Below are 18,856 nucleotides of genomic sequence, written 5' to 3' on the forward strand. Positions count from 1 at the left end.
AATTACTGAAAACCTTGCTTTGCATATTTTTGCCTTTAGAAGCCCAGGAGGTACAAGTGGAGAATAATTAATACCTTCCTGCAGAGACAAGAACAGACTCCTCAAGAGAATCAAATGAAAAGCAGGAACAGGGAGCATTCAGCACAACGTGCCCTGGAGAATCTGCCTGCCAGTGTGATGCCTGCTCATCCACCACTTATATCCACATCCTCTTTGAAACAGAAACTTTAAAAAAAAAATCACTTTTTGCACAGCCAGGAAAAGGAAGATTTGAAAACAGTACTGTCATCAGAGAAGGTAATATCCCATTAGCACAATTTCTCCTACTGTTTTTGTCAGTTTCCACACGCAGAGACATCATGCAGAAATACACACCCCTGCATGTGGTACTGTAGTAAGGGCCTGTGTTTCGATGTGTCATTCCTCACCAACACCCAGATAGCCTTAGGGATCCCAGAAACTGTTCCAGAATTTCAAGGCATCAAGTTAGCACCCCCAAAAGGTTATCTCACAGTTAGGTTTTGGGTATGCTAAACTCAGGGTCAAATGGCCCCAGTCGGAGCTGTGTCAGTCCTGTTAGGTAGTTGAAGAGACAAACATAACAGCCACAAGACTCCTTGGAGTTCTTTCAGTCAAAAATCACTCAGACACGATGTCTATTTATAGGAACATTTTTGGCTGGACTAAGCGAAGATGGATGAACCAAAACCTAGTTGGACTTGTCATTAATGGTCCAAATCAATCATTACAAAAGGCCACTGCACTACCTCAAAAAGAGGACCACAAACAAAACAATTACGGAAAGATGAGAGATGACTACTTTGCTGATGTTTCTTTAATTATAAATAATTTTTCATATATTCCAATAGTGATAGGCAGATTATTGACTTATTTGTATTAATGATGCATTAATAATAGCATAGCAACATTGAATCAATTAACTTTATAGGAAAATTAGACAACTTTAAGCCTATCAAAAGGTAGTATACAAACAAATGTATTCTGTTCCATGTGGTAATGTAAGAGATCAATAAACAGGAAGTTTATTTTCCATATTTTCCATAACACTACTTTCAAAGCAGAGGACTTGTACCTTTGTGAATTGTATTTAACACATAGAAACTAGACCATGAATTTAAGGTAAGGTGGAGCTATGAGACATTCTTCAAGAGACACATCTACAGTTCAGAACAGTCTCAACTCAGAACTGCCCTTCATTTATACTCCTTAGTAAGTAAGTAAAAGAAGCTTCACGAATGTAGAATTAGTAGTTATCAGTTCTGTATTACTTGGTTTCCTGGCCTTTGAGGCCCACTGGCAACTGGCATTAGGAAAGACCACAGCCTAAGCAATGACTAAAATGCCACTGTGTACACACTCCCCTCTCACACTAAGTAGAAGAGCTATTCACAATTATATTGAGCACATGTAAGGAATGGAATGTAGGCCAAAGAGAGTGATGGATTATTTACCTTTGGGAAAACTCCAACACTCAGAGTAAAAACATAACCCTCCTCTGTAGAACATGGCAACTTTCAACAATGCAGGTGAGCAGTCAACAGGGCCTAATTGTTTTCTAGACTTTTAACTCCAATATATTACAACCCAAGATACTGAAATAACTTGCAAATAAGATTGTAATATGCTTATCACTGAACACTAGAGATTGAGAGATGTCTCAATTTACAAAAAACAAACAAACAAAAATAAAAAGAAAATACGAAACATGAATTGAAACTTGCAAGCTTTGTATTGATCTTAGTTAAGTGTGTAGAACAGGCCACCAGTGGGTGGTTTGTGAGCACTATAAAGGAGGTGGTCACAAGAAGCCAAGTGGATTCAACAAAACTAATGCATTTTGTCCCCTGTTTCTTTTGTGTTTAGGGTTATAAGCAGTTTCTTTTCTTTGGGAAAAGCATCCCCATAAAAATCAGAGGCTAATGCTAATTTAAGTAAAGAAAACTAAAGGTGATGGTTCTTTGACAGATAATCGATGTTTGGAATTAGTAAGAGTATATTGGATGCTAGTTCATTCAGATACAGGACATAAGTCCACCTTGTGCTATAGGCAAAACAAACAAAAAGAATGAAATCTGATTAAAGATAGTATTTGTTACAGTGGTATTTACAAATCTGATTTTCCAAGTCTCAAAACATATCATTATTATTTAGAACATTAATTATAAATTTGATTTTTCATAGCATCAAAATTATTAGATCTGAAATTTTCTTGAGTTAATTTTATTATTCAAGCATCAGTCTTCAAATTTAGAAAATGTTCTGTCTTCATTTGCAGATGAGGCAAACAAGACGCATGCATTTTAAATGTAAATCAATAAATAAAAGCTGTAACTTAAAATCCAGTTCTCCTAAAGATCTATGTATTATACTCTTTATTCAATATCTGAACATGAGACTTTAATTCTATTTTCATTTATTTCTATTTTCATTAAGCTTTCTCGTGCACTAACTGCAACTGTTTTCCCCCCTTACTGAGCTACCTAAGATGGTTACAAAAGGAAAAAAAAAATAATGCATAACTTGCAAATTTAAAATTCTAGGTAAGGATTGCAAATGATAATGATCAGAGGGGAAAAAAGGAAAAGTGTTAGTACTTTTATATCAATTGCAGACATAAATATTTAAGATCTTTAAAATGTCTATAAATTCTTATGCAGTGAATATCACAGATTTGATCTAAGTGTTTTGAAATGAAGAAATAATATATCTAACATGCCCCTATATCCATCCATTAGTCATTCTCTATTCCCTTGCTATGATGTTTCCTCTCCTCAGCATTTGTGATTTTCTAAAATTATACTATGTGTACTTTTATTTATTATCCATCTTCCCATTTGAATACAACTTTGTCTGGTTTGTTCACATCCAACATCTAGGTGGTGTCTGAAACACAGTAAGATTTCAATAAATATTTGCTAAAAGAATCGATTAATTTAAAATATCAAAAAACTATATATATCAAAACATGGCACATATAATATGTGATGCATAGAGTTGTTAGATGAACTGCATTAATTTAACACAGGTACCTATTTGCTAGAATCCTAACTAAATATCTCTTTAGCATTTCCATTTTTTCTAAGAAGAATGAGCAAGTCACCCTTCTCTGATTTGCAAGCTCTCTGTTTTCTAGAACACCAATAGAGAATGTTAAACCTCAAAGTGATAAAATGATGGCTTAGAAAATATCTGAATATATCAACTGTTCTCATGATAATCCTGGAAAAACATGCATTTTGTTAATAAGTAAACTTGGAAGCAGATATTTATTTAAATATACTTACTAATTATCTCAATGAGGTCCATACGTTAAATAATAGGACGGTGGGACTAATTTCAAAATAATGGGGATCTTTGCCTTCTAGCATGTCTAGACCTATAAAACGAAGTGTGATTTGGTGTGAAAATGGGAGCGAATGTAGAGATTTGATGGAAAGAAAACAAATGCAAGTACAAAGACTAAATTGAAGTTCAGTAGATTATGGATACCAGAGTAGAACTTAACTAAAAAATAAAATAAAACCTCAGTAACTTCATGAAATTCTTCCACAGAAGCAAAATGCTCACCTTAGTGTCTGTCTAGTCACTGTATATACCATTATCATTTACAATTGGATCCACATTAAACATTAAGTCAAAATCATTTTCTGAAAATTAGTTCCAGATTATGGCAGATGTTTTGGGTTGCATATTTTAAAAATAAACTACAAAATACAATAGTAGCCATCTGTTTCAGAATTTTCTGTTTATTGTTTTCTATGGTGTAACAGGCAAAAATAGAAACAAATAAAAGAAAACAGCTGTCATGGAAAACTTTGAAAGGCCAAAAAACTGTGCTGTTAAATCAGTAATGAAATGAACGAATTGGTCATTTTGAATAACGAGATTTGTGTTAAAATAACGGCTTTGAATTTTTTATTAAGTTGTCCAGTTACATTGGCAATACTTTGTCTTAAGCCATTAATAGCTGAAGAATATTATAAAATCATAAAATTTATATAAACTCAATACAGCTTCCCATTGACATATATATAAATAAATATATAAATATATATTTATATATATATAAATATATAAATATATATTTATATATAAATATATATTTATATATAAATATATATTTATATATACATAAATAAATATATATAATGTACTGACATATATAATAAAGATTTTATTTAAAATGGCAGTGAGTTGGTGGCTCTATGAATTGGCCTCTCACAACTTTACATTTGAAATGTGTTCATATTGCCAGAACTGATATTGCTGGCATTTCGGAGTAATTTCTATAAACAATAAGACTGATCTGACTGGATGGAGAAAAAACTATTTTCCTACCCCAAAGAACACTGGAAGAAAATCTTTTTTCTTCCACTGTCTTTCTACAGAATTCAGAACTCTAAGGAATGTACCTTTGTCTTCAGACCATTCCTACCTCCACTCCTGTCACATAAAACCTGCTCTTTAAGACTCATGCAATTTTATTATACTCTCCACTCCATTCTTGTTAGTGTCATCAAAATGAAGTGAAGGTCCTTATCATCCGACCGAGTTTTCTCTCCATGTAAAATCCTATCATCTGCCTGAAGAACTTTGCTGTTCCAACAAACCCAGTCCTTCAGTTTCCTGGCTTACAGGTTCCATGTAACCTTCTCTTCCACTTCCAACTTGGATACCCACACCAGATTGGCACCCAGCCCTGTCACAATCCATGATTGCTCCATCTCCAAAAACAATGAGTCACAGCCACTTTCTCACCACAACTGCTTCTCCTTCCACCTCACTTATTCAACCTCTCCCCCCAAGCAGCACTTTGCCTTCATTAGACCACCAACTCAGTAATGCCTCTATCACAGCTCTTCCAATACAGAAGTGATCTCCTTTCTTCATTTTCCCATCATCCAGGTATAGCACGCCTAGCAAAATCCAATCATCATGAACACCTGAAACCTAAGATCTAGATTCCAAAAGTAAAACCAAATGACACATATAACAAAAAAGTTACATTGATGGAAAGAGGAGAAAAAAAAAATAAAAGGCAAACCTTGATCCTACTCAGCTTTATATTCTGCCCCTCCTAACTGAGCATCTTCAAGATCCATCCCAATACATTTTTTTGTTTGCTTGTTTTCGTTCTGATTCCCGCTAGTAAATATGAGCCATAGCCTACATATATGTCTCCTGAAGAGGTAGTAGTTCCATAGAAAGACCATGTTGAGGCCTGGCTCCATCAGCTTATAAATAAATAAATAAATAAATAAATAAATAAATAAATAAATAAATAAATTGTATATATGTATGTAGTGAAAGATCCTGAGGAGAATAAACATCTTTTTCAAGAAATATATTTCAGATAAGGTTTTTGCCTCCATGCAGCAGGACACTACTGTCCTCTAACAAGGGGGAGGTGAGTTAGCCAGACTGGGGGATTCACGGGAATCTGTGGGTTTGTGGTTCTCAAGAGCATCTACCCAAATGTCCCCATTCCACAATTTTGTCTTTACCAGGGGATGCTAGCTGGGACTATGAATCCAGTCTCTTGTAACTCTGCCAGTCTCACAATCAGACTTCAGGCCTAATTTTCAGCACACGTGGCTCTCTGGTTGCAGGAGATGAGGCTCTCTTTAAATGCTACTCTGTAAGCTCTTTAGTCTTCATGATGTACCTTGGTAGTTGGCTGCCCTGAACCTGTCATTCTTGTCTAGTGAAACTTCTGTAGCAGTTAACAACTGCATATCATCTCCACTATTGTTATAAGAAACACTGACCCCCTCATATCTTTAACTGCTAAAGCAATCACATAAACCAGTGTCTCCTTTTTCTTCTGTGTTCCATCCTTGTTTCCTAACTACTACAATGTGAAAATTCAGTCACATAGTAAGATACAAAGTGAATATATCAATACATTGTGTATGTAAAAATAATAATCAATCAGAAGATATAATCAGAAAAATATTGCATTTACAATATTTTTTTAAAGCTTAGCAAATAAATTATGATTAGGTTCAGCTATATGCAACATAAAACTCAGTGTCTTAGACACACAAGTGGTTATTGTTTCATGTGCAAAGTCCAGTGGTCAGGGGTCCAAGACTAGAACAGCTGTTCCACAGATCACTAAGAGTCCTGGGCTCCTTCCTGGTTTCTGCTCTAACCATAGTGTCCCATTCTCACCACAAGAAAGAGAAAGGAGAACATACCTTCCCACTTAAAAAACACTCCTCAAAATTGCATATACCACTTCCACTTACATCCCTTTGTCCAAAACTTGGTCAGTGGCCAGGCTTACCTGCAATGGAGGCTGTGAAATGAAGCAGACATGTGCCAGCTAAAATTCAGGGCTTCCACTGCAGGGAAACAAGAGGAGAAATAATATTAGGGGACAATTAGCAGTCTCTATTACACATAGGAATGTTTAAGAAGAAAAATGTAAGATCTAGAAAGAAATACTTTTAAATTGCCTGCGAGATACATAGGATCTGAACAAATGAAAAAGCACGTCATGTTCTTGGGTAAACAACAGGAAAATTTGCCTTGATAATCCACAAATAAGTTGTAATAGCCATGAATTTTAATGCCTCAAACACTATAACGAAAACGTGTATGAAATAAGACTGTTAAATATATGAGTAAATGACAGAAACACAGTTATAGTAAAAAATAACAACCTTTGGCAGATCAAATAAATTAAAATAAGGTCACAATTATTTTTAACACTAGACTAAATGATATCCAGATGTCAGCTAAGGTCATCTTTCTGTCAAAAATAAAATTGGTAAACACCCCCATTACACATCAGGCAAAAGTTCCTCCCCACCACTTCTGGGAATTCCATGTCTTCCCTTCTCAAAATTCCCTCCAGCCTTGTTCTTGCCCTCTCAACCTCATCAGATTCTTGCCTTCTGTTTCATTCTACTTTATTCACTGTGCATTGGCCCAGACATGGTACACAGACCCTTTTCTTCTTATCTAACAACAGCTCACACAGGCCTTTTTGTATGTATGGTCAATGTAAGTGAAAGTTTGGGGCAGTAAAGTAGAATTACAACCCTGATGAGCAGACTATTTATACTAGACAGCCTGTTCTTAAAAGTCATTAGAGTTTGGCTATCCCACCACTGTGAATTTTACCCACTTTTCTAGTAAATCTAGCTTCTTCCCTTGTCACATAGCTCTGCTTCCCCCAGGAAAAGTGCCCAAACATTTCCCTGTTGCTCTGTTTTCAGGTCTACTTCATTTTGCCTTATCTCAGAAAATAACACTCTCTCTCTCTCTCTCTCTCTCTCTCTCTCTCTCTCTCTCTCTCTCTTAAAGATAGCTCCAACAATTAGCTCAGGTAGAACGTATCAGAAGGGTTACAATATCAACGTAATTTCCATCATGCTCTGTAAAGTAATACCTAATAAATAATGATGCACTGCAGACAGCTTGTACTGGCTCACAAGGGACATTTGTGTAAGGGGTGCCTGGGTGGCTCAGTTGGTTAAGTGTCCAACTTTGGCTCAGGTCATGATCTCAATTCCTGAGTTTGAGCCCCCCTTTGGGCTCTGGGCTGTCAGCTCAGAGCCTGGAGCCTGCTTCGGATTCTGTGCCTCCCTCTCCCTCTCTCTCTGTCCCTTCCCCACTCATGTTCTGTCTCTTTCTCTCTCTCAAAAATAAATATTCAAAAAAAAATTTTTAAAGACAATTATGTGGATTTCTTTCCTACTCCCCATTTACTGACTTCATATCCAGAGGTCGAAATCCACATAGTGTAAGTATTTACACCTTGGAAGTTGGAAAACACTACAAATATCATTGTTTTTGTTTCAGTTTGGGTTTTTTTCCTGTGATTTTCTGTTTTGTTTTGTTCTGTTCTTGATTTTTTGTTTGCTTATTTCGAGGTCACATTTATCAGCACAACACAGCATATACTCTAGAAAGCTCTGTATTTAATGCATAAACAAAGATTTTTTTTTTTTACTCCCTCCCAAAAGAACCAACTTAACCCTCCAGGGCAGAAATAAGAGCAGGGCAAGAACACTAAACAACAAGATGATTCCACTGCTTGGATTCGACACAGACCACAGGAATACAATATTCTGCCTTATTCTAGTGCATGATTTTCTCCATGCAACAATATTGAGTGGAACTGTTCAGGCAACATGGATATGCAACTGTATAATCTATTAATTTGTTACGTATACTAACCTTACTAGAGTTCAAATTTGAGGACAAAGAGAAGCTATTATATCACATCATAAAGAGAGGCTCTGGGCATCAGTATCTCCCACAAGATCTAATGAAAAACAGAAAAATCAGCCTACTATCCTCATCCAGGTCCCATCCCCACCACACCATACCCCAACCACCTATATAAGGAGTTGACTTGAGAGAAAGAAGGAAAGACTGTTGAAGTCATTGGGCTTTTGGTATATGTAGTATTCATGGGAAAATGCACTTCCACAGCACTCAAGTCAAGATTCCAGGAGGGGATTCTCTCAGAAACTGTTGAATAGAAATATTTAGTCCCTCCAGAATGAGCAAGTTGGCCTTGCATTGGGGGAATGACTATCTGCCAAGACTTGATGACTTGCCCCTACAAATTAAAGAGAGATGATAACAATAGAATAGCAAAGACATCATTTGCTCTTCTAAGGGTGTATGAATTCTTATAGATCCAAGGGACACCAGAAAAGGAACTAATCTTGAGATCTTTTAGCCAGTACCTCATCCAAGAAGGCTGCCCTCCAGGTTAAGGGACTACAGCATGGAGAGTCTATAATGTATACCACTGTGGATGGGAACTGGGTAGAAGAAATTAGAAGTGTGTATGCAAGAGAAGATGCTCCATGCCAGAGAAATGAACTACAGGAAGATCTCATAGGATGGTGTAAAGAACTCACACGTGCGCCTCCACTGAGAGAATGCCTTTCACACGGAAAGGCCACCATCACCAGCCTGTCAGGATTAACCTGAGGAGCAGCATAAACCAGCACAAGCCAACAAAGAGGGAAGCACAACTCTACCTGGTTAAAACAGATAACTTTTCAGTCCATTTTTCCACTTGTCTAGATGAGAGGGTGAAATAAGGGGGTACAAGAACTGCTCGTGTTAATCTCCCACTTGAAGACCCATGAATCATGACTTTAAGAAGCGATGTGGTGAAGCAAAATTTTAGATCAAGTATGAAGGGATTTTTAAACTTGATTGGGTTGAGTTTTTAAATCAGAGAGTGTCCAAAGGTTATGGAATGTGTCTATGATACTCTTAAAGAATGAAGTGAAGAATTTGATAAATGTTGAAAGCCCTGATTAGAGAAAAATAAAATTTCATGTTTGTACTCCATCCAGTTGAGATCCACCTCTTAATAAACAGTGCTTATTTGGATTTACACAAAACAAAAACAAACCCAAACCTTCCTCCTTTATTGCCTTTTTCCTCTCTCCTCACAAATCCCTTTCAATGTTCCCTCACTGTGACAGAACCTCTGTTAGTTTATTCCAGTTCATGCCACTCTTCTGGATGCTGATAGTGGCCTCTCTGAATGAAAGGCATTGAAAAGAGTTGATCTCTCATGGACCTTCCTCATGTGTGAGTTCTCCACCCTATCCTGTGTCTGTTCTCTGGCCCAGGTGATCAAGTCTGTACTTCCTGGTCCCTTCCCTGCCATGTATTCATATTATGGTAAATGGCTTGGTGTCCTAGGTTATCTCATCTGGAACCAATGGAATTTTTTCCCTTTATTTAGCAATTTATTTATTTGTAAAGTAGTATTTAAACCTAAATACATATTGGCACAAATTCTCATCATTTTACTTCTCAACAAAGACAAGATGTCTAATTTCTCCCTCCATTCCCCTAAGTGCCAGCCCCAAGCCTCACCACTATTTGTCTGCGCAGTAATTTAGCTTTTCAAAAATCCAAAGATTAGATCATATACTCTGATAAGCAAATGACCCAATAGTTTGAGTTTAACATAGAAGAATTCATAGAAGCCTTGAAAGTTCAAGCTTTCCTTTCTCCTCCCATCGCAATCTGTTTTCCCAATAAAATATATACCTCATTCTTGCCTCCTCTCACTCAGAAGGTAAAGGCTGTTACAATTGTTTTATCTTGTTTTGGTTTGTTTTGAAAAAAGTTCCCCCTCCCAACATAATTAGGCATACTGGAGTATGTGAATGTAGAGACAAGAAGCCAAATTCATTCTATAAACATACTTGAACTGAGGAATTGCATCAGTAAAATATATTTTTTTAATATTTGACTTTGTGTCTCTAGGCCAGGCATGTGCTCTCCCCACCAACCTCATTGAAACCACTTCCTAATGAATTACACTTGGTCTTTGGGCACATTCATATCACTCACTTTATTTCTAAAGGTGTTTGGATTGATCTGAAACAAACGTGGAATATCTGGGTGGCTGGATGGATGTTTCCCACTAACTGTGAATGTGCCTTCTTTTCAAGCATCCATAAAACATTTGTAAATATTGTTTCAAGAATGGGCAAATAAATCAGCAGAATATTAGAGACTATCTTAAAACCAATAAAATAAAAAAGATCATAATAGATGGAAAAGAAGCATTGTAAACCAATGTATATAGATGAATTACTGAAAAGTTTTGGGGAAATTATACTTTTGAGGAACATATTAAGTTGGATCACAATTTTAAACTACCATCCATTAAAATAAATTTTATTTTAAAATAAAAGCAGAAAACAGATGAGAATAATGATGAACTGATCTTGTAGTGAATAAGCACTTTCTAAATATAGAAATAAATAGATTAAGAAGTGCTGGTTAAATTTATCTAGATAAAATTTGAGGCTCTCTGAAGAGCAGAATCTTATAAAATTGTAAGACAATTCAAACTGAGAATATTGTTTATATCAATAATGACAAACATATTTAATAGTACTTAAAAAACTCACTCAATACATTAAAAACTCACTCAAACTCATAATAATGAACAAACACTATGAATATAAAAATTAGAGAAGGTAGCATATAAGTGACTAATAAAATATGAAATAAAATATGAAATATAAAATAAAATATAAAAACTTTTATATTTAGATTTAGCTAGCTGGACTTAGAGAAATCTCCATTAAAACAGAAAGAACCATTGTATATGTTCCTAAGTTGTCCTGTTTTAAAGATAATAGTTCTGCCATGAGTGTGGTGAGAAGGACTTCACACACATACTTATAGGGAAGGATAAACTGGTATAAACTCTCTGGAAAATAGTTCAACAACATGTACAAATATTAACAAATATATTACTGTTTAACCTGAAGGAAATAGTCACAGGTTAGAATCAAGATTTATTTTGAAAGAAGTTCATGACAGGTTATCCATAAAAGCAAATATTGGAAACTACCTAATTTCCGATAATAGAAAAATAATTAAATAACTTTTAATAATATTAAATGACATGGTAAATGCTTTAAATATAATATTAGGTGCAAAAGTACATATATCAACTTATAAAATTCTAAATCACAAAAAAACACAAAGGAAACAAAACATCAATATTAATTATATTGAGATTGTATAATTATAAAGTTTTATTTTCTTCTAAAAGCTATTCGGTATTTTTCTGAATTTGGTAAGTGTATATTATAAACATTTTATAAAGTGTTTGATAAAGCATTGAGTATATTTTTCAACCATCTGGAAATCTAATGAAAATACAGCTTTATATCACAGTGGGTTTGGGGCTGCTGTCGCACCACAAGAGTTCAAATCCAAAGCATCTATTACAAGCCTAAGAGTTAGAGACAGTAGAGGGACAAGGAATTTTCTTGCCCTTAAAAAGTGTCCAGTTATGGGGCGCCTGGGTGGCTCAGTCGGTTAAGCGGCCGACTTCACCTCAGGTCATGATCTCGCAGTCTGTGAGTTTGAGCCCCGCGTCGGGCTCTGTGCTGACAGCTCAGAGCCTGGAGCCTGTTTCAGATTCTGTGTCTCCGTCTCTCTGACCCTCCCCCGTTCATGCTCCGTCTCTCTCTGTCTCAAAAATAAATAAATGTTAAAAACAAATTAAATAAAAAGTGTCCAGTCTAATGAAGGAACAGACAAGACAGTCAACTACTAGAACACAATATGCTAAGTGCTATAACTGAGGCATTCACAGCAGCCAGTGCAAGTACAGTTGAAAAACAGCAAATTCAGCCTAGAGGAGGGTGTTGGAAAAACCTCCACAAAGAACGTGCCCTTTGATCTGAATCGTTCTTCTTCCTCATTCTTTTCTTCTTACAGCAGTTTAGAGATCAAGGAGACATAGTAAAAACATAGAGCCTTCAGACTGCCAACAAGGTCTCATTATGAGGGATTCTTAAAATCAACTGGAGAAAGGGTTATTTATTCTTACTATCTTGAATCTGAAAAACCTAAGGCCTCTTTCTAATAAATTGAGGAGGAAAATATCCCCCAATGGAATCAGAAATTGGTGACCTTGAGTACTTTGCTGCATGTCAGACGTCAGACTGAGATCCTAGGAGCAGGATGTGGCAAAGAGAGATACTCCTCTTCAAGAAGGGACAGGCTTCCTGGCTGCAAGCTATGGAATGTAAGACTGACAGCCTCCAGCCATTAACTATACCAGGGGCTATCCCAGCTTTCCAGCTGAGGTCACTCTTATCTGAGGACTGAGGAAGACAATCTAACCAATGCCTGACCCAAATAGGGATATAAGAAGCTGGCCATTTTCATCCAATATGGGATCCTCTAAGGGCACTTGCTGCTCCAGACCTGTCGAGCTTCATCAGGTCAGCATCACAGTTGGATAGCTTCCCCTTGTCCATTTCTGCTTCTTTCCTTCTTTCCTTCCCCTTTTGCACTCCTACTTGGTCTTCCCAGAGAATCCAATATCACAAGGTAGGTGAGTCAAGAAGGCCCAGGGAAGTGTGGGCAAAGAAGAAAAAAGGAACAGAACCAGAAGGAAAAATGAATTTGGTCTCCATGACACTAACTGGGCCAGTAGCAATGTAGTTTTCTTTCTGGTAATGTCCTCTAGGCTGTTGTGGATATTAAAAAGCACACAAGGAGCACAGTGAGATGCAACATGTACACCAATTAGGAGTAATTAGAACATTAGGAAACCGTTGTCAATTGGTTGGCTTGGGTGAATAAAAAAGAAAACAATTGAGACATTGAGACATGGCAAGAATTAACTCTGGAAAGTTGGAAGGTAGGCCATGGAGAATACTAATGTACTTTATGTAAAATAAATGAACATCTTTCCTTTCAGCTTTCTTAAATATATTGTTTTTGACTTCCATTATTTTTGTGGTCTTATGAGAAGACAATGGAATTATAACATGAAAACTCAAAGTGAAATTTATTGATATTGATATCATAGTTACAGTGAATATTGGAAATAAGATAAAATGTTAGAGAAGTATGAACCTTCTCAGGACTTCTAGATATCTACTTACCCTTATGTCTGCCATGTTTCATAGGCACACACTTAGAATATTAGCTCCGGTAATCACAAAAAAAAGGTGGCAATATGAGCACATATAAGATTTAGTTTAGATAGGTACTGAAAGGTTTTTATCACCAGTGTGCTTTCAGACAATAACAGTTTCTCTGTGATGTGGTCTCTTCCAGATCAAAGTTTCCAAATATCTTTACAAAAGCTATATGTAACCACCTATCCAGAGAGCTCTTCTTTTCTGTGACATAAGTTTGCCTTTCAGACATGTCACAATCACTTAACCATGACTCACAACCACTTTGTATGGACAGCTACATCAAATTGACTATGGTTTACAAGGCCTTGGAATTAGGCTAGTTCCTCATGGCCTTTCCTTCACTGTTATGTATCACAAAATGACAAGATAGTAAGTACATAAATTCATTTTGTTTCAGGTGTTACAAAGAACAGAAGAGCTAAAAGAGTCCACAAGGTATTCTCCTAAATGGGTATTTTCCAGTGATATCCCACGGTCCTCACTGGTTGACACTGCTCAATAAAACATTCCTAATACAAATGTCTGTGTCCATAGTAATGACTCAAATGAGCTTAAGCTGAGAATTGCTTGAAAGCAGGGGGTTTGTCTTATTCTCTGTACCTGTAGTGCCTAGTGCAACCAGTAGAAAGCAATTTCTGATTTTTGTTTTAGCTCTGAAAAATCAGAAATCTCCTCTCTGAAACTATATCAACATGCATTGTCCCAATGACTATGCTCATGAGCTAGCAATGGAACTGAAAAGGAAAAAAAAAAAAAAAAAAAAAAAAAAAAAAAAGAGCTGCATAAAGTTCATTATAATTAAATATCCCAAAAGAATCCATCCTCAGTGGCTTTCTCTCATCCAGTCATTCATGGTTAGCCCCTGCAAAGCCTGACAGGCGATTGGCCCAGCAAGAACTTCTTATGTGTTGATGGTTATCATTTGTAAATACACTGCACTTCCTTAGAATTTCTAAGGAATAACTAATGAAATGAAAGTTTTGCAGTTGTGTGTTTATTACCAAATAGGTTGAAACTGTCAGCGTTGATTTATTTTCTACTAAAGTCATTTTAGGGCCACCTGGGTGGCTCAGTCGGTTAAGCGGCTGACTTCAGCTCAGGTCATGATCTCGCAGTCGGTGAGTTCGGGCCCCGCGTCGGGCTCTGTGCTGACAGCTCAGAGCCTGGAGCCTGTTTCAGATTCTGTGTCTCCCCCTCTCTCTGACCCTCCCCCATTCATGCTTTGTCTCTCTCTGTCTCAAAAATAAATAAATGTTTAAAAAAAATTTTAAGTCATTTTATAGCATTTTTCTGCCTTGATCGGGATTATCTTCAGTTCAATCAATGTAAATGACAAAATAAATCAAAGAAAAACAACATAGATAAGCTTAAGTTACCAAAGAAAATAAAAATTAAAAACGTGAGTGGCAGTTGAGTTGCTTTCCTTTTGTTTCTCCACCTACTCTTCTCCTTTCTGCAAGGACTTCTATGAATGATACCGAACAGATTCTTGCACTAATGCCTTGACTCTTGCTCCTTAAGAGCATGAGCAAGAATTACAGTTGTACAGATTTTGTAAAGGTTTTATCTGAGAGCTTAGCTAGAGATTCAAAACAAAAAACAACAATATTTTTTAGAAATATTAATATAGAATCACCTTAGTAGGTTTTTGATATTTATGTTCATACTCCTTCATTAACCACATGACAGCTGGCCATAAATATGCATGCTACTATGGACCAAAATTCAGAATAAAAATTTATAGACTGTCTCCAATTTCCAATGGTTTGACTTATTATTTTCTGAATGTGGCATGGTATGAAAGTTCTATGTATACAGTAGAAACCATAATTTGATTTCTGAATTTTAACCTTTTCCTGAGATAGTGACATACAATACAATACTTTCAAGTGACGCTGAGCAGAAGCAGCAAGCCAAAGCTCCAATCAGCCGCGTAATCACAAGGGTAAACAACTGATACACTTAAAACCACTCTGCACCCATACAACCATTCTGCTTTTCATTTTCAGCACAGTATTCAATAAATTATGAGATATTCAACACTTTATTATAAAATAGGCTTTGTGTTAGATGGTTTTGCCCAACTGTAAGCTAATGTGTTATGAGCATGTTTAAGGTAGTTTAGGCCAAGCTGTAATGCCGTAATGTTTAGTAGATTAAGTGTATTAAATGCGTTTTCAGGTTATGATTTTTTTAAATGTATATTTATTTTTGAGAAAGAGAAAGTGCAGGACAGTGGCAGATGGAGAGTGAAACAGAGGATCCCAAGAGGGCTCTGCGCTGACAGCAGAGAGCCCCATGTGCAGTTCAAACTCTTGAGCAGTGAGATCATGACCTGAGCCAAAGTCGGATGCCTAACCTACTGAGCCACTCAGGTGCCCCCAGATTATGATATTTTCAACTTCAGTGGGTTTATGGAGACATAACCTCATCGAATGTCAGGAAGATCTGTAGTTATATCTGAAGCAAGGAGGCTAACAAGCAAAGCTTTATTTGAGAAATCCTCTTGTTAACTCATCAAGGTTTAATGAAAATTGTGAAATTAGCTACTGTACCCTTTGACATTTTTCCCAATTCAGAAAGAATCATCTCCCTTTGATCTTTCCGTTGCTCCCTTTAAAACAAATTATGGCATTTTCTATTACTAAAATAGTATATCTCCTCTAGACAACATTTAACATGGGAAAATGCTATTTATCTCTGGTATCAGTTAATTATATTATATTGATACATTTATATGACTCCCTCCCCAGATATAAATGTTTCTAGCCAGAAACAGAAACTTTGAGACTACAGTGACATAAAGAGTGAAGAGCATTACATTAGAGGCACAACATTCTCTCAATGTAATAAATGATTTAGGTAAGGATTATTAAAAAGAGCTAAAAGCATTGGGTGACATGTAGTTGTATTATTTGTGAACAAATAATAATTTAAAAAACAAAACTGCAAATTCACAGCCAGAGCTATTTACTTATATTTTTGGTATTTTCTCCTAATTTTTTAAAATACTATTCTTTCTGTATCATTTTTCTAAGTTGGAGAATAATTCTAAAAAATTTTGATAAAAAAATTCTAACATTCAAAAAGCCCAGAAGAATCAAACTAATAAATCTTAACTGGTAGAAATGAAGACATTATAAGAAGATATTACAAAAAGCCGGACAACTTATTGTCATCGCTAAAATTGTGATGCTCACTAATCCTCTTCCTTGTAATTTTAACCTTCCACTATTTAGAAAGCAAGATCCTGGGGCACCTGGGTGGCTCAGTTGGTTAAGCGTCCAACTTCCGCTCAGGTCACAATGTCTCCGTTTAGAGTCCGAGCCCTGCATCAGGTTCTGTGCTGACAGCTCAGAGCCTGAAGCCTGCTTCAGATTTTGTGTCTCCCTCTCTCTCTGCCCCTCCCCTGCTCTCTCTTTCTCTGTCTGTCTCTCTCAAATAAACATTAAAAAATTTTTAAAGAAAGCAATATCTTCACTATAAGAGGAAGAGATAAAATATGCAAATAAAGTTGGCAAAGAAGAGCCATGTAATATTAAATGAAAATTGGTAATATCAGTATGAGCTCAAGATTTTTTATATTTGTTCTCTAGCTCTGTTCACTGGATGGATATAGAAACAATGACATCTCTTAAATAATGAGCACATTTTGTGACCAGATCTTGTATTCTAAACACCATTCTCCACTGAAAGAAAATAGAGAAATTTGGAGAAATGCTTATTCAGGCAATAAACTGGGAAAAATATAAAGTTAATCTAAGAAATCATGTTGAACTAGAAATAAATAAAAGTGCTCAAAGACTAGTGAGGTTGTGTTAGTTATCCACTGCTATAAGTTACTCCCACACTTAGGATGTAAAAACAATAAATATTTATTATCTCACAGTTCTGTGATTCCAAACCATGAGGACAGCTTAGCTGGGTCCTCTGGCTTAAGGTCTCTCAAAAGGCTGCAATGAAGTTTTCAGCCAGGCTGCAGTGCCCCTAGGCTCATATGAAAGAAGAGCTACTTTTAAACTCATTCATGTGGCTGTTGACAATATGCGTCTTCATTGCCTGTTATACTGAAAGCTTAAGTTTCTTGCTGGCTGTTGATCAGAAGGCATTCTCAATTTCTAGCCATGTGGGCTTCCTCATAGGGAAGCTGACAACATTGTGTCTGGCTTCCATTAGCATAAGCAAACAAGAAAGAGAGGATAAGCAAGACAGAAGCCACAGGCTTTTCATAACCTAATCTTAGACATGACATACCATCACTTTTGCCCTTCCTGTCTGTTAGAAGTCAATCACTAGGTCCAGCCCATATTCAAGGGGAAGGATTATATAAGGGCATGAATATTTAGGCAGGGACCATTGGGAGACATTCTAGCGGCTACCTATCACATAGATCATATCTGCAAAGGAACAGACTTGAATGAGCTCAAATTGAATAGGCTATTTAGGAAAATTAGATCATCAATAAAAATAACTATGATAATTGATTATGGAACAATGAATTTTTAAAAAGTCTATACTTATTAGAAAAGGTAAAGGACAAAAAAGAATTTTAAAGTGAGGGAAATGTATTATTTGAACTCAGATTGTCATTTTAAACAGGAAATCTAGACTTTTTTTTTTGAAAAGTCACATTATCTTCAACAATTCTATATTGCACCCAGTTTCCATGGAAAGGTTACATGTATTTGATCCAATAAAAATTTTGGTCTATGTCTTTAAAAAAAAAAAAAAGAAGAAGAAGAAAGGAAAAGAAAAGGCGATGAGTGGAGAGGAAGAACAGTCTTACTTATAAAAGAATGCCAAGTAACAAATATGGAAGAAATTAGACATTTAGAAAATCATCATTTTATGTTCCCTCAATGTAAAATGATTTAGGCAAGGATTAATAAAAAAAGCTAAAAGCATTGGGTAACATGTAGTTATATAACAAGTGAGTTACATAGTGTCAAAATATCATCTAATATATTAAATGTTAATTTAAAAGATCAAAAGTACACTTTTTTCAATACTAATTCTGGTGGTCTGCACCTCATCCAATCACTAATAGTGAGACAACTTTGTTATATGCCTCCTGATACAATGTTACACAAACAATGGATCACCTATGAAATATTCCTGCCATGAAGTTTTGAACTTAATATAGTCAACCTTTTTGACCACAAATCCAAATTACAGGAAAAACAAGGGGTAGAGGCACCAATTAAATGACACCATGAGGAAGCAATCGGAAAAATCTAGAATGTGTGACATCTAAGAGAAAATTACCCTGAACTCAAAAGTCACTCTCATGGGGTAAAAATAAGAGAGGAGCCCTGTCTTAGTTAGACTAAATAGACATAAAAAACTAAATGCAATGTGTGAACCCTGACTGGATTGTA

The sequence above is a fragment of the Lynx rufus genome, unplaced genomic scaffold (genome assembly GCF_022079265.1).
Source record: "Lynx rufus isolate CCGP_SWC_20201006 ecotype Redwood Valley unplaced genomic scaffold, mLynRuf1.p SCAF_3, whole genome shotgun sequence".
Classification (NCBI taxonomy): Eukaryota; Metazoa; Chordata; class Mammalia; order Carnivora; family Felidae; genus Lynx; species Lynx rufus.